This window comes from Muntiacus reevesi, chromosome 3 (assembly GCF_963930625.1).
Source record: "Muntiacus reevesi chromosome 3, mMunRee1.1, whole genome shotgun sequence".
Taxonomy (NCBI): domain Eukaryota; kingdom Metazoa; phylum Chordata; class Mammalia; order Artiodactyla; family Cervidae; genus Muntiacus; species Muntiacus reevesi.
The window spans coordinates 54139865-54157412 of NC_089251.1; the positions used below are offsets into that span (position 1 = coordinate 54139865).

Consider the following 17548-nt stretch of genomic DNA (forward strand, 5'->3'; position numbering starts at 1 on the left):
TTTTACTCTCATAAGTAACTAATGCTTGATTCTGTGGGACCATCTGAGAAGCCATATGAAATGTGCTTCAGAACCATTTACCAGGTAAAGAAAGAGAGAAGCTTTTATCCACTGGCTCTTATCCCCCATTGACCAAGATACCTCACACTTCAGGGCTGCATATACATGAGTGCTGAGAAGGTTTCTGCAGGTATCCCGTGGCACTATGTCACAAAAACTCTGTAGCAGACAGTAATATTTATTATCTCACAATTTCTGTGGGTCAGGGAGCAGCAGTAATTTAGCTGGGTCGTTCCGGTTCAGTATCTCTCGCATGGTTTCAGTCAGGATATCCACAGACCCTGCAATCACTTGAAGTCTTAATGAGGGTTGGAAGATTCACTTTCAAGATGACTCATTCATGGCTGTTGACAGGAAGCCTCAGTTCCTTATCACATGTGCCTCTCCATCGGTTGTTTATGTGTCTGCTCACAAGATGGCCACTAACTTTCCTGAGAACAAATGATCCACAAGGGGAGAAAAATTAAGCTCCACCTCCTGAAGCAAAAATATGAATGAATCTGAGGACATATTTTAAAGTCTGCACATGCCACTAACTTCCCTGAGAACAAGTGATCCACAAGGGGAGAAAAATTAAGCTCCACCTCCTAAATAAAAAATATGAACAAATTTGTGGATATATTTTAAAGTCCACACACCATCATAATATAGGCCAGTTAGATTAGGACTATCTGGGGACTTCCCTGGTGGTTCAGTGACTAAGACTCTGAGCTCCAATGTGGGGGTTGGGGGGTAGGAGGAGTTGGGGGTCAGAGGCAGTTCAATCTCTGGGCAGAGAGTTAGATCCCACATACTGCAACTAAGAGTTTGAATGCTGTAACAAAAGTCCTGTGTTATTGCAACTAAGACCTGGTTAGTTACAAAATAAAAAAATCAAGATTATCTGAACATCCTGAAGCACACCACATTGGTCCATCATATCAATAACATCATATTTATTGGATGAAGTGGCAAGTATGTTGGTGCCTTGATAAAGACACACTCTCCAGAGAACGGGAGATAAATCCTAGGAAGATTCTGGGGGGCCATCACATCAGTAAAGTGTTTAGTGATCTGTTGAGAAGGCAGCACAATACTTGGTAGCTCCTTTGGGTTCTGGAGATAGTATGTCTCATCCTGGGGAAACCTGCTCTGACCTGTTTATTTGATCACATGGAGGACTGACAAATTTGAGTGGGGCCCAGAGCAAGAAAGGGCTCTGCAACTAACTGGTTCACATGACATTACAAGCGACTCTGCCATGTGAGCCATGTAATAAAGAAGATTGTGAAAGCAGAGATTTCTATAGTGAAAAAAAGATCTATAAAGGGTATAGTACAGCAAACCCAAGACAACTATGTGCCACTGAATAAACAGCTCCTGGCATGTTCCTGTATCACCATAGAGATGCAACATGTGACTGTGTGACATCACGTGGCCAAGTGGACTACTGTGAGCTTGGTTTCTAGAAGACTTACGAAGTTACAAGGTTGAGTGAGCCCAGCAGCAATCCTTTATAAAACTGAAGTATTGGGACTTCCCTGGTGGTCCAGTGGTTAAGAATCCACCTTCCAATGCAGGGGACACAGGTTTGATCCCTGGTCAGGGAACTGAGATTCCACATGCCAAGGGGAAACCAACCTCGTGCACTGCAACTACTCAACCCGCATGCCACAGCTTAGAGAGAAGCCTGTGGGCTGCAACGAAGATCGCGCGAGCCGCAGGTAAGACCTGAAACAACCAAAAATAAATAATTAATGCTTTTAAAAATTGAAGTATAGCATAGCATGGAGGGCCAAAGACAAAGTAATCTGCACATGCAAGTGGTCTAGAACACTATGTCATCGTCCACTGCTGCATTCATGCCTTTTCCTGAGTTTGTTTGCAGGGCGGTGAGACAAAAGTCCAGGACTGACTCGGGTGAACTGTCTGAATATCCCGGTGCAAGCCAAAAGTGGGCTGCTGGTACCGTACACTCTCACTCAGGGGTGATCCTCAAAGAGGATTGAAGGGAAACCTTCCCAAAGGTCAGAGTTTTGGGTGGTACATCTGGTCTTCTACTTTGTGTGGAAAGACAAATGGCCCAAGATGAAAATGCATACAGATTTAAAGGCAGTGGCACATTCGATCAAGGACCTGAAAGGAAGAAGACTGGAAGATTGTGGACAAGATATATATGGAGGTATGTAGATCAACAGCCTGGTAACTTTTTCTGTAAATGGTTAAAGGAAGTATTTTAGACTTACTGGCCATATGGTCACTGTTGCCACGATTCACTCTGCTGTTGTACAAGAGCAGCCATAGGGACAATATGTAAATACATGAGCATGATTTTGTTCCCATATACCTTTTTAAAAAATATAGTTATTTATTTGGTTGCATCAGGTCTTAGTTTTGGCATGCAGGATATTTTTTTTTTAAGTTGAGCATGCAAATTCTTAGTTGCGGCATGTGGAATCTAGTTGCCTGACCAGGAATCAAACCTGGGCCACCTGCATTGGGGGTGCAGAGTCTTAGCCACTGAACCACCAGGTAAATCCCCTCATAAACCTTTATTTACAAAACAGGCAGTGTGTGGTTTTGGTCTGTGGGCTTTAGTTTGCCAACTCCTGGTACTGATGAGCCTAAGGAAGGGAGCAAAGAATGTGAACATCTTTGTACCACATTTCAGTATCTACCCCCAGAAGAGCCATCAGACAGAACACTTCAATCAGTGGACGTCAGTGAACCTCTGTTTTTACCCATTCCAGTGCTGGCACAATCAGCTCAGGGTTGGAATAGTCATTGTGGAAAGGTTGGTGGCTATGAATGAGCCTAAAAGCATGACCTTGCATCCACCATAGCATTACTCCTATGCAATGCCCTGTCTACCAGCACCAGAGGCCTATGCCAGGTCCCTGAGACAGCACCATTCCTCAAGGAGACCAACCAGCCACTTGGACCCAAGCTGACCATTGGACCCCTCTGGAAGGTACATTGCTTCATCTTGACAGGAATTAACATTTGTTCCAGATTACAGTCTTGCTTTTCTGCCTGCAGTGCCTTCAGAAGCACCCTATCTGATGACTTAAGAGTGACCTGCCAGTAGGCAATTCTGCATAACATCCCCTCTTCACCTCTGACCAAGAAACCTAACTTATATCAAGGGAGGTGTGGAAATCACTATGTGACAAGGGGACCCACTAATCTCATATAACACATACTATAGCACTCAGAAGTTTCTGGACCCTTAAAGTGATAGAATAGCATTTTGAAGGTACAGCTGAGGTACTAGCTTAGAGATGATACCCGACAGGAATGTGACATTGTTTTCCAGGATGCAGTATATACCCTAAATCAATGTTCATTACATAGTACTGTGCCCGCAACAGACAGACTACAGGAGTTTGGAAACCAAGAGATGTAAGTAGCAGTGGTCTCACCTACCATCACTCCCACTGGTCCATTTAGGGAATTTAAGTTTCCCACCCCCTCAATTGTAAAAAAAATTTTCATTTATTTTTAGCTGTGTTGGGTCTTTGTTGCCGCATGGGCTTTTTCCTAGCTACAGAGAGCAGGGAGTACTCCTTAGTTCTGGTGTGCAGTTTTCTCATTGCAGTGGCCTCTCTTGTTGCAGAGGATGAGTTCTAGAACTTGCAATCTTCAGTAGTTGTAGCTCCCAGGCTCTATAGCACAGGCTCAATAGCTGTCGTTCATGGGCTTAGTTACTCTGTGGCATGTGGGATCTTCCTAGACCAAGGATTGAACCCTTGCTTCCTGCATTGGCAAGCAGATTCTTTACCACTAAGCCACCAGGGAAGCCCCACATCCCCTCAATTTTCAGTCCGAGATCTAGTTTCCAGGGGGGATTGCTTCCACCAGAGGACTTGATAAGAGTTCCCTACACTACTGTCCATCATCTTCGGTTCCTCATGCCAAGAAACTAGTAAGGAAGGAAAGAAATAACCATACTGTCAGGAGTAATTAAATGTTTGTGATCATCAGAAGGAGATGGGGTTACTATTACTCAATGGAGGTAGGGAGGAATACATTTTGCACCCAAGTGATTGACGAGAAATCTTTTGGTACTCCTTGCCCAGTATTTATGGTAAATGGACAGGGATGCTACCAAAGTCTAAGAAAAGTATAGTAACTGTGGGCTTAAACCACCCAGTAATGAGGCTCTGGGCCACCCATCAGATAAGCTATCTAGACTGAAGATGACAGAAAGCTGGAATTTGAGACCAGAATGTGGCTAGACTAGAGATTATGGCTTGAAATAGCTGAAGTAGTGAGGGGTGTATTTCGTCCCACTAACCTCTCCCTCAAAGGTTTCCCCAGGAAAGAAGATAACGCAGAACCCTGGAGCTGTTTGCAGATGAAGCAAACTGACTATAAAGAAGAAGCAAATCCAAGTGGTGCAAGGTATAGACTATAGTGGATCTATGGTGTGTCACACAACAGGACCGAAATGCTCTTTTCCTCAGCTGCTAGAAGTGTTGGCTGCCAGTGGCTCACAGCTGACTCTTTCTCAAGAAACTTCTCTGGGCAAAAGAGAGATATCTTGCCCAAGATTGTGCCCCTACTCTTTTGACGGTCCATATTCAACGACTTCAGTGCAGCTTCCCTGGTGGCTCAGATGGTAAAGAATCTACCTGCAATGCAGGAGACCCAGGTTTGATCTCTGGATGGGGAAGGTCCCATGGAGAAGGAAATGGCTACCGACTCCAGTATTCTTGCCTGGAGAATCCTACGGACAGAAGAACCTGGTGGGTAGAGTCCATAGGGTCATAGGGAGTCGGACACGACTGAGCGACTATGCACAACACATTCAATGACGAGTCAGTATGAGAGTAACAAAGCCTGGCCTCTTACCTCATTTGGGGGCAAGTGTAAAGGAATATTCCAGCTCTAGGGCTCCAGATCTAGAGATCAACGGAGCCCTCTGTTGCAACTGCTTTGCAGTTCAATTTTTCCATCTGACTCAACTCTGCCTCCCTCCCTAACTTACAGATGTTGCCCCTGAGATTATTGCCCAATGAACCTGCACACAAATCACCTTCTCAGAATCTGTTTCCTGAGAGCCTAACCTAAGACTGCTCTTGCTGCTTTCAGTCTCCCAGTCTCCCTTACAGCTATGATACAGAATATACAAGTTGCGCTTTGACAAATGGACATGTCCACTTTGGAACTGAAATGAAGATGAAGGCAAAATTAAGGAAACTACAGAAAACCAAAAACAGTGAGAATTTATTGCCATCAGACCTTTTCTGGAAGAACCGTTAAAGCAAGTTTCTTCAGGAAGAATAAGAAGGATCCCAAGTAAGAGCATGGTGAAACAGGAAGTAATGAAAAGCATCAGCATAGATAAGGATATGAGCAAGTAAATACAAATGACTACTGATTGTTTGGAACAATAACCTAATATTTTGTGTGGTTTGAAGTACATGTAGAATTAAAACACATGACAATGATAGCACAAAAGGCAGACAGCAGATAATGGATTTAAACTGTACTAGGATTCGGACTTCCCTGATGGTCTAGTGGTTAAGACTCTGTACTTTCACTCCAGGGGGCAAAGGTTAGATCCCTTTTGTGTCACAGCTCAGTACTCCCCACCCTTAAAAAATAACTGTACCAAGGTTAGCTGAGATATTGTAAAAGTATTAATTTAAGGTTTACTTTAGTAGTTCAAAGATACATATTATCTTCTTTAGGATAACACTCACAGAGTCATTAAAGAACATGTTACTAACAAAGTGATGAGCAATAAAGAGGAAAAATATTAAAGAACAAATGGGAAAATAAAAGCATGAAGATGGTAAATCAAAATTAAATGTATTGGTACCTCTATCAAATGTGAATTATTGGGCTTCCCTAGTGGCTCAGTGGGAGAGAGCCTGCCTGCCAAGGCAGGAGACATGGGTTCAGTCCCTGGTCTGGGAAGATCCCACAGGGTGTGAAGCAACTAAGCCCATGTGCTACAACTGCTGAACCTGTGCCCTAGAGCTCTAGAACCTCAACAAGGGAAACCACTGAATTGAGAAGCTGGACAACTAAAGAGTGGTCCCGCTTGCCACAATTAAAGAAAAGCCTGCACAGCAACAAAGACCCAGCATAGCCAAAAATAAATAAATAAATAAAAATTTAATGTAAATTATTCAAATACTCCAAATTTTCTTTCTTTTTTTTTTTTTTAATTTTTATTTTTCAGTGGGTTTTGTCATACATTGATATGAATCAGCCATAGAGTTACACGAATTCCCCATCCCGGTCTCCCATCCCACCTCCCTCTCCACCCGATTCCTCTGGATCTTCCCAGCCCAACAGGCCCGAGCACTTGACTCATGCCTCCCACCTGGGCTAGTGATCTGTTTCACCACAGATAATATACATGCTGTTCTTTCAAAACATCCCACCCTCCCCTTCTCCCACAGAGTTCAAAAGTCTGTTCTGTACTTCTGCGTCTCTTCTTCTGCCCTGCATATAGGGCCATCGTTACCATCTTTCTAAATTCCATATATATGTGTTAGTATACTGTAATGTTCTTTATCTTTCTGGCTTACTTCACTCTCTATAATGGGCTCCAGTTTCATCCATCTCATTAGAACTGATTCAAATGAATTCTTTTTAACGGCTGAGTAATATTCCATGGTTTATATGTACCACAGCTTCCTTATCCATTCGTCTGCTGATGGGCATCTAGGTTGCTTCCATGTCCTGGCTATTATAAACAGGGCTGCGATGAACATTGGGGTGCACGTGTCTCTTTCAGATCTGGATTCCTCAGTGTGTATGCCCAGAAGTGGTATTGCTGGGTCATATGGCAGTTCTATTTCCAGTTTTTTAAGAAATCTCCACACTGTTTTCCATAATGGCTGTACTAGTTTGCATTCCCACCAACAGTGTAAGAGGGTTCCCTTTTCTCCACACCCTCTCCAGCATTTATTGCTTGTAGACTTTTGGATAGCAGCCATCCTGACTGGCGTGTAATGGTACCTCATTGTGGTTTTGATTTGCATTTCTCTGATAATGAGTGATGTGGAGCATCTTTTCATGTGTTTGTTAGCCATCTGTATGTCTTCTTTGGAGAAATGTCTGTTTAGTTCTTTGGCCCATTTTTTGATTGGGTCATTTATTTTTCTAGAATTGAGCTTCAGGAGTTGCTTGTATATTTTTGAGATTAATCCTTTGTCTGTTTCTTCATTTGCTATTATTTTCTCCCAATCTGAGGGCTGTCTTTTCACCTTACTTATAGTTTCCTTTGTTGTGCAAAAGCTTTTAAGTTTCATTAGGTCCCATTTGTTTATTTTTGCTTTTATTTCCAATACTCTGGGAGGTGGGTCATAGAAGATCTTGCTGTGATTTATGTCAGAGAGTGTTTTGCCTATGTTCTCCTCTAGGAGTTTTATAGTTTCTGGTCTTACATTTAGATCTTTAATCCATTTTGAGTTTATTTTTGTGTATGGTGTTAGAAAGTGTTCTAGTTTCATTCTTTTACAAGTGGTTGACCAGTTTTCCCAGCACCACTTGTTAAACAGATTGTCTTTTTTCCATTGTATATCCTTGCCTCCTTTGTCAAAGATAAGGTGTCCATAGGTTCGTGGATTTATCTCTGGGTTTTCTATTCTGTTCCATTGATCTATATTTCTGTCTTTGTGCCAGTACCATACTGTCTTGATGACTGTGGCTTTGTAGTAGAGTCTGAAGTCAGGCAGGTTGATTCCTCCAGTTCCATTCTTCTTTCTCAAGATTACTTTGGCTATTCGAGGTTTTTTGTATTTCCATACAAATTGTGAAATTATTTGTTCTAGTTCTGTGAAAAATACCGTTGGTAGCTTGATAGGGATTGCATTGAATCTATAGATTGCTTTGGGTAGAATAGCCATTTTGACAATATTGATTCTTCCAATCCATGAACACGGTATATTTCTCCATCTGTTTGTGTCCTCTTTGATTTCTTTCATCAGTGTTTTATAGTTTTCTATGTATAGGTCTTTTGTTTCTTTAGGTAGATATACTCCTAAGTATTTTATTCTTTTTGTTGCAATGGTGAATGGTATTGTTTCCTTAATTTCTCTTTCTGTTTTTTCATTGTTAGTATATAGGAATGCAAGGGATTTCTGTGTGTTAATTTTATATCCTGCAACTTTACTATATTCATTGATGAGCTCTAGTAATTTTCTGGAAGAGTCTTTAGGGTTTTCTATGTAGAGGATCATGTCATCTGCAAACAGCGAGAGTTTCACTTCTTCTTTTCCTATCTGGATTCCTTTTACGTCTTTTTCTGCTCTGATTGCTGTGGCCAAAACTTCCAACACCATGTTGAATAGTAGTGGTGAGAGTGGACACCCTTGTCTTGTTCCTGATTTCAGAGGAAATGCTTTCAATTTTTCACCATTGAGGGTGATGCTTGCTATGGGTTTGTCATATATAGTTTTTATTATGTTGAGGTATGTTCCTTCTATTCCTGCTTTCTGGAGAGTTTTAATCATAAATGAGTGTTGAATTTTGTCAAAGGCTTTCTCTGCATCTATTGAGATAATCATATGGTTTTTATCTTCCAATTTGTTAATGTGGTGTATTACGTTGATCGATTTGCGGATATTAAAGAATCCTTGCATTCCTGGGATAAAGCCCACCTGGTCATGGTGTATGATTTTTTTAATATGTTGTTGGATTCTGTTTGCTAGAATTTTGTTAAGGATTTTTGCATCTATGTTCATCAGTGATATTGGCCTGTAGTTTTCTTTTTTTGTGGCATCTTTGTCTGGTTTTGGAATTAGTGTGATGGTGGCCTCATAGAATGAGTTTGGAAGTTTACCTTCATCTGCAATTTTCTGGAAGAGTTTGAGTAAGATGGGTGTTAGCTCTTCTCTAAATTTTTGGTAGAATTCAGCTGTGAAGCCATCTGGTCCTGGGCTTTTGTTTGCTGGAAGATTTTTGATTACACAAATACTCCAAATTTTAAGATAAAATTCTTAGATCATATTTTTAAAAGGCAACTATATGTTACTTAAAATACCTATACTTGTAATCTGAGGGTACAGGGAATTGAAAGTTAAAGGATGAAAGAAGATAAAGGTGAAAACATTAAAGAAAGATGATTCCTGTATAAGAACATTAGAAGGGCTTCCCTGGTGGCTTAACAGTAAAGAATTTGCCTGTGATGCAGAAGATGCAAGAAACACCTCTGGTTCGATCCCTGGATCAGGAAGATCTCCTGGAGGAGGGCATGGCAACCCACTCTAGTATTCATGCCTGGAGAATCCCATGGACAGAGGAGCCCGGTGGGCTACAGTCCATAGGGTCACACAGAGTCAGGCATAACTGAAGCAACTTAGTGCAAGCATACAGAAGCAGAAGATATTAAGAAGAGGTGGCAAGAATACACAGAAGAACTGTACAAAAAAGATCTTCATGACCCAGATAATCATGATGGTGTGATCACTCACCTACAGCCAGACATCCTGGAATGTGAAGTCAAGTGGACCTTAGGAAGCATCACTACAAACAAACCTAGTGGAGGTGACAGAATTCCAGTTGAGCTATTTCAAATCCTAAAAGATGATGCTGTGAAAGTGCTGCACTCAATGTGCCAGCAAATTTGGAAAACTCAGCAGTGGTCACAGGACTGGAAAAGGTCAGTTTTCATTCCAATCCCAAAGAAAGGCAATTCCAAAGAATGTTCAAACTACTGCACAATTGCACTCATCTCACATGCTAGCAAAGTAATGCTCAAAATTCTCCAAGCCAGGCTTCAGCAATATGTGAACCGTGAACTTCCAGATGTTCAAGCTGGATTTAGAAAAGGCAGAGGAACCAGAGATCAAATTGCCAACACCTGTTGGATCATCAAAACAGCAAGAGAGTTCCAGAACATCTATTTCTGCTTTATTGACTATGCCAAAGCCTTTGACTCTGGATCACAACAAACTGTGGAAAATTCTTAAAGAGATGGGAATACCAGACCACCTGACCTGCCTCTTGAGAAATCTGTATGCAAGTCAGGAAGCAACAGTTAGAACTGGATATGGAACAATAGACTGGTTCCAAATAGGAACAGGAGTACGTCAAGGCTATATATTGTCACCCTGCTTATTTAACTTACATGCAGATTACATCATGATAAATGCTGGGCTAGAGGAAGCACAAGCTGGAATCAAGATTGCTGGGAGAAATATCAATAACCTCAGACATGCTGATGACACCACCCTTATGGCAGAAAGCAAAGAAGAACTAAAGAGCTTCTTAATGAAAGTGAAAGAGGAGAGTGAAAAAGTTGGCTTGAAACTCAACATTCAGAAAACTAAGATCATGTCATCCAGTCCCATCACTTCATGGCAAATAGATGGGGAAACAGTGAAAACAGTGGCTAACTTTATTTTGGGGGGCTCCAAATTCACTGCAGAGTGTGATTGCAGCCATGAAATTAAAAGACGCTTACTCCTTGGAAGGGAAGTTATGGCCAACCTAGACAGCATATTAAAAAGCAGAGACATTACTTTGTCAACAAAGGTCCATCTAGTCAAGGCTATGTTTTTTCCAGTAGTCATGTATGGATGTGAGAGTTGGACTATAAAGAAAGCTGAGCGCTGAAGAATTGATGTTTTTGAACTGTGGTGTTGGAGAAGACTCTTGAGAGTCCCTTGGACTGCAGGGAAATCCAACCAGTCCATCCTAAAGGAGATCAGTTCTGGGTGTTCCTTGGAAGGATTGATGCTGAAGCTGAAACTTGAATACTTTGACCACCTGATGCGAACAGCTGACTCATTGGAATAGACCCTAATGCTGGGAAAGATTGAGGGCAGGATGAGAAGGGGATGACAGAGGATGAGATGGTTGGATGGCATCACCAAGTCAGTGGACATGAGTTTGGGTAAACTCCGGGAGTTGGTGATGGACAGGGAGGCCTGGCATGCTGCAGTCCATGGGGTCGCAGAGTTGGACACGACTGAGTGACTCAACTGAACTGAACTGTTGCACAGTCTTATATAAACTCTTCCAAAAAATAGAAGAAAAAAAAACCCAGGAATAATTACCAACTCATGTGATAGCACAAGCTCAAAATAAGAAAAATCAATTGTATTTCTAGCAATACATAATGAGAAAATAAAATATACAATTTAGAAAGCATTAAAATATATCAAACACCTAGAAAACAGTTGAACAAAAGATATGCAAATCTCTACATAGAAGACTAAAAAATTAGACTTCCTTGATTATCCAGTGTTTAAGACTCTGCCTGCCAAAATAAGGGATATGGGTTTGATTCCTAGTCCAGGAAGATTCTATATGCTCCAGGGCACCTAAGCCAACATGTGCCACAATTACTGAGACTGTGTTCTAGAGCTCTTGAGCCACAACTGCTGAAGCCTGTGTGCCCTAGAACCTGTGCTCTACAAGAGAAGGCACCACAATGAGAAGCCTAAACGCTGCAACTAGAGAAAGCCTGTGCACAGCAACAAAGATCCAGGACATGGACAAATAATTTCAAAAAAATAAACCTAAAAAAAAAAAGTAAAAATATTCTGGTTTCATCCATGGGAAAACTTAATATTGTAAAAATATTAATTCTTTTCAAATTGATCTATAGATTCAGCATACAAAGATAATAAAAAATTCCAGAAGAAGTTTTTTGTAGAAATTAACATGCTGACTCTAAAATTTACATGTATACTAATCATGTTTTTTTTTTTTTTTTTTTTTTTTTTTTATGATTTATAAACCTTTATTACAACAGAAAGCTGGAGAATTTCCTGGTTGTCCAATGGTTAGGGCTGAGCCTCCACTGCAGCAGCCACAGGTTTGATCCCTTGTCAGGAAGCTAGGATCCCACAGGCTGTGCAGAGCAGCAGCCAATTAATAGTTGTTTGCTCTTCTATCCCACATGCATCCATCTGGCTGCCTGTTATGTCTGACTGGTATCACAAATGCCCTTGAATCTTCAGGACAACAGAACATCTGCCTTTGGTTAGAACTCCTCATTCCTTGCATTGTAGTCAATACCTATCTTCACACCCCAAAGAAGTCATCCATAGAAAAAATCATGTAGCCATCATCAAAAAGTCAGGCCAACTGTTTTTGACAGGTTAAGGATTCAAGTTCACCTCTTCAACTTCCAGCCAAGCCAGCTTAATGGCTGTCTGCTCATAGGTACAGCAAGCTTGAGCAAGACCCCAGCAGTAGCTGTCATCCTTCTGGTACACAACTGCCCACCAGAAGCCATCAAAATCCACACTGGAGTCATGCCTGCAGCGGTTCTCAGCATCAGAAATCAAAAGAACAGCCGGCTCGCAGCCACAAAAGACTAATCATGTTTTTTATTTTCTGAATTTTATGATGCTTTCATATCTTGGGGGCCTTGCTGATCCCCAAGGAGAGACTGCCCCTCGCAAGGCAAGCTAATTTCTAGAGATAGCAAATGACCATCCCTGTGGAGGAGCCTTTCACATGCAAATCAACCAACCCAAAGCCCCCTCTCCCTTCCCCAACTACCATCTTTACTAGGCTCTCACTGGGCCCCAGAGAAGGGAATGGCTATCCACTCTAGTATTCTGGACTGGAGAATTCCATGGACAGAAGAGCCTGACAGGCTACAGTTCATGGAGTCGAAAAGAGCTGGACATGACTGAGTGACTTTCACTGGGCTCTTTAACTCTAGACAGTAATTCTTTGCCTTTAATCATCCCAGAGCCAGGAACCAGATAGCTCAAGACAGATCATATATTCCAGAGCTTGCTGAACTTATTCAAACAAGCCAATCCCAAACCTGCTTAGCTTGCTTACCCTGTCTCAGCCATTTTTTCCCATGAAAAACCACAATAAGTCTTCCTGCCCATGCTTTCTCCTTGCTCCTTTCTCCTGCCTCCTAATCAACCCTGGTGCTTCTTCATGTGGCCCTGCATGGCCTTGCCTGCCTCGCCCCCTTGGAACTGTGAGTTAACAAACTGTCTTTTCAAAGAAAATCATCTCCTGGTCTGTTGGTCTCACTGTGTAAAGTGCAAGTCTGTCAGTCCTGTCTGACTCTTTGTGACCCCCCGGACTGTAGCTCGCCAGGTTCCTCTGTTCATGGAATTCTCCAGTCGAGAATACTTGAGTGGGCTGCCATGCCCTTCTCCAGGGTACATCAATAATAATAAAACCTACATTTTGAAACAATATGGTGGGACTTCCCTGGCAGCCCAGTGGTTAAGATTCTGCTCTCCCACTGCAGTGGGGCATGGGTTTGATCCCTGGTCTGAGAACTAAGATTCCGCATGTTGTGCTATATGGCCAAAACAAAACAAAACAAAAAACCAACATGGCCTTTAAAAGTCCAAAAATAACATGTATGATCTTGAAGAACAGTCAAAGGACTTATACTGACAGATTTCAAGACTTTTTACATACCTATAATCTATCATTAGTGCTAATTTAGGCAGATGAACTAAGGAAAAAGTCTAAAGACGGACCCACATTTACACTTAAGATTTATGATAAAGGCGCCATGGCAATGGAAGGGGAAAGGATGGCATTGGCAATCATACATATGGAGGGGAGGACCTTGACTTCTCATTCAAGCCGTACGCAAAGATGTATGTCAGATAGATTGTAGATCTAAACTTAAAGTAAAACAACAAAGTTTCTAGGACATAATAGAGAATATTTTTATGATTTTGGTGTGAGCAAAGATTTCTTAAATAGGATCCAAAGCACTAACAATAAAGAGAAAGAATGATAAAGTAGACTACATTAAAATTAAGATTTTTATTCATTTGACATCATTTGTAAAGTAAAATGGCAAGCCACAAACCTGAAGAAAATATTTGTATTAGATATATCTGACAAGATCCTCATATCCAGAATATACAAAAAGAAAGAAAGTGTTAGTCGCTCAGTCATGTTTGACTCTGTGCGACCCCATGGACTGAGGTCTGCCAGGTTCCTCTGTCCATGGGATTTCCCAGGCAAGAATACTGGAATGGGTTGCCATTTCCTTCTCCAAGAATATACAAAGAACTCATACAAATAATCCATAAGAAAAAAATTAAACAATTCAAGAGAAAAGTAGATAAAAGATTTGAACAAGTACTTCATAAAAGAAAATATCCAAAAAGCCAAGAAGCATGTGAAAAAGTAGTCAACAAGATTAGTCATTGGGGAAATATGAATTAAAACCATAATAAGTTTCTAATATGCACCCACCAGAATGGCTAAACCTAATAAAATATATATTGACAGTACCAGATATGGAAGAAAATGTAGAGTGATAGAGAGAACTATTGTATAGTATTAGTGGTATTGTAAATTGATATGTGATCATTTTGTAAAACTCACTGCAATATCTAAAAAAGCTGAACAAATGCATATTCCATAACCCAGTAATTACACTTCTAGGACTCAAGAGGAGTGAATATCCAATGAGGTAGAAAACAATGTTCCTAGCAACATCATTTGTATTGGCCAAAAAATGTGAAACTACTCAAACATGGACATCACCAGATGGTCAATAATGAAATTAGATTGATTATATTCTTTGTAGCCAAAAATAGAGCTCTATACAGTCAACAAAAATAAAATCAGGAGCTGACTGTGGCTCAGATCATGAACTCCTTCTTGCCAAATTCAGACTTAAATTGAAGAAAGTATGGAAAACCACTAGACCATTCAGGTATGACCGAAATCAAATCCCTTACAATTGTAGAGTAGAAGTGACAAATAGATTCAAGGGATTAGATCTGACAGACAGAGTGCCTGAAGAACTATGGACAGAAGTTCGTGACACTGTATAGGAGGCAGTGATCAAGACCATTCTCAAGAAAAATGAATTCAAAGAGGCAAAATGGTTGTCTGAGGAGGACTTACAAATAGCTGAGAAAAGAAGAGAAGCAAAAGGTAAAGGAGAAAAGGAAAGATATACCCATTTGAATGCAGAGTTCCAAAGAAGAGCAAGAAGAGATAAGAAAGCCTTCCTCAGTGATCAGTGCAAAGAAATAAAGGAAAACAATAGAATGGGAAAGACTAGAGATGTCTTCAAGAAAATTAGAGATACCAAGGGAACATTTCATGCAAAGATGGGTACAATAAAGGACAGAAATGGCATGGACCTAACAGAAATAGAAGATAAAAAGAAGAGGTGGCAAGAATACACAGAACTATCTAAAAAAATCTTCATGACCCAGATAATCATGATGGTGTGATCACTCACCTAGAAATAATATTACCCAAAAGAGGATGAAAAATACTGTATGATTCCACTTATATGTAGCTCAAAAACAGGCAAAACTAATCTCTCATGATAAGCGTCAGGATATGGACTACTTTTAGGGAAAGGTAAAGATGAGGAGTTTGTGATGGATAGGGAAGCCTGGCATGCTACGATTCATGGGGTCCCAAAGAGTCGGACACAACTGAGTGACGGAACTAACTAAAGATGAGAAGAGCATGAGGTTTGTTGTTTATCTGCATCTTGGTGGACACCAACATGTTCCATTGGTGAGAATTCATTCAACTGTGCACTTCCACTGTTTTGCAGTTTTGTGTACGTCTGTTTGACAAGTTGTTAAAGGAAGGGAGCTCAAACCATTGCCCTGTGACAACCTAGAAGGGTGGGAGGTGGGAGGGAGGTTCAGGAGGGAGGGGGCAGATGAATACCCATGGCTGACTCATGTTGATGTTTGGCAGAAACCAGCAACAATACCGTAAAGCAATTATCCTCCAATTAAAAATAAATCAATTTTAAAAATAAAGAAAAAAATTACTTAATAAAAGCTCTTCCTTCTTCACCTATAACCCCAAAGTCCCTCCTGGTTTTCTTATATTTATTTATTCAGTTTTAATCATTTTTGGCTGTGCTGGATCTTCGTTTTTGCTCGAGAGCCTTCTCTAGTTGGGGTGGGGGCTACCCTCTAGTTGCCTAGTCCCTCTAATGGTGGGGGCTACTCTCTAGTTGCAGTGCACAGGCCTCTTATTGCAGTAGCTTTTCCTGTCATAGAGCACGGGCTCTAGAGCACAGGCTCAGTAGTTGCGGCAAACGGGTTTAGTGGCCCCTGGGTATGTGGGATTTTCCAGGACCAGGGATTCAACCCATGTCCCCTGCATTGGCAGGCAGATTCTTTACTAGTAGATCACCAGGGAAGTCCCTGTTTGTCTATCTTACATACAGTGGTGTGTACCTCTTAATCCCAAACTCCAAATTTATCCCTCCCCTCTTCCTCTTTGGGAACCACAAGTTTGTTTTTTGTGAGATGACCCTCATTCCTATCTTCCTCTTCCACATACAGTTCAATTGTCAATCCCAGGAAGACCTACCAGCCTCCACACCATGTTAAATAAGAAATAAAAATCAGGTTAAGAGGATTTTATTTAACATTTCCCTATTTGGGAACCTCGGGGTTGTTTCTAGCTGTTCACTGTGATAATGACAGTTCTACGGGTTTCCTCGTGTACCTCGTTATTTCCTAAGTATAAAATCCTAGAAAACACAGAGTTGAGTCAAAGCGTTTACACTTTTAAAGACTTTTTTCACAGGTATTGCCACACTTCTCTTCAGAAATATTACACAAGGGCATGCCCAGCAGCTGTATGTTTCTCAGCACTGGGGCCAAAGCTGGATGTTGTTCTTCTTTTCTACCTTTGCCAACTGATAGATGATAAATGGTCTCTCTCTGCTGTCTCAATTTGCATTTCTTCGAGGTTGATGGGTGTGGTAGGTTGATGATGGCTCACTCCCAAAGATATGTCTAGGTACTAATCCCTGTAACCTGTGAATGTGACCTTATAAGGAAATAGGGTCTTTGCAGGTGTGATTAAGTTAAGGGTTTTTTTAAGTTAAGGATCTTGATGGGGAGATTAATCAAGATGATCTGGGTGGGCCCTAAATGACATCACAGTGTCCTTTCTCATAAGTAGGAAGCAGAGAATGAGATTTGACAATGACAAATGAGAAGGCAACGTGACCACAGAGGCAGAAACTAGAGTGATGAGATGGCAAGAGCGCCGGCAGCTACCAGAAGTTGGAAGAGGCAAGGAGTACCTTGTTCCTGTAGCTTCAGAGGGAATGTGATCCTGCCAACACCATGATTTTGATTTAGTGCAACTCATTTTGGACTTCCAGCCTGGAGAACAGTGAGAAAATACATTTCTGGTGTTTTAAGCCACCAAGTTTGCAATGACTTGCTATAGCAACCATGAGAAACTGATGCAATGGATTTTTCACATATTTCTGCACCACATGAAAAACCTTCTGACTTTTAAAAGCTTGTAAAAATGAAATATCATGCAGTAATAGGAACCGCAGAATTCTATTTCCATGAGAGTAAACATATACAGTATGTTTGTATATGTGTTTGCATGTGTACATAACTGCTTAAGAAACTATCTGGGAGAATATACACCAAACTAGTAACAATGATTAACTGCAGGGAGGTGTGGGAAGGAGGGAAAGAGTAATTTTAACTTAAAAAAAATTTTTTAATGTTATTTATTTAGTTTTGGCTGCGCTGGGTCTTCATTGCTGCTCACGCTTTTCTCTAATTGCAGCGAACGC

The 17548-nt window shown here is 41.0% G+C and overlaps 1 long non-coding RNA gene across 1 annotated transcript; it reads right to left on the minus strand.

The window, feature by feature from the left end:
• Positions 1-371: 371 nt before the first annotated feature.
• Positions 372-17070, minus strand: LOC136163263 (uncharacterized). Its single transcript, XR_010662201.1, has 3 exons — positions 17036-17070; positions 1681-1770; positions 372-491 (listed from the first exon to the last, which is right to left on the minus strand). It is a non-coding gene; the product is annotated as an uncharacterized lncRNA (long non-coding RNA).
• Between the last annotated feature and the right edge of the window lie 478 nt (positions 17071-17548).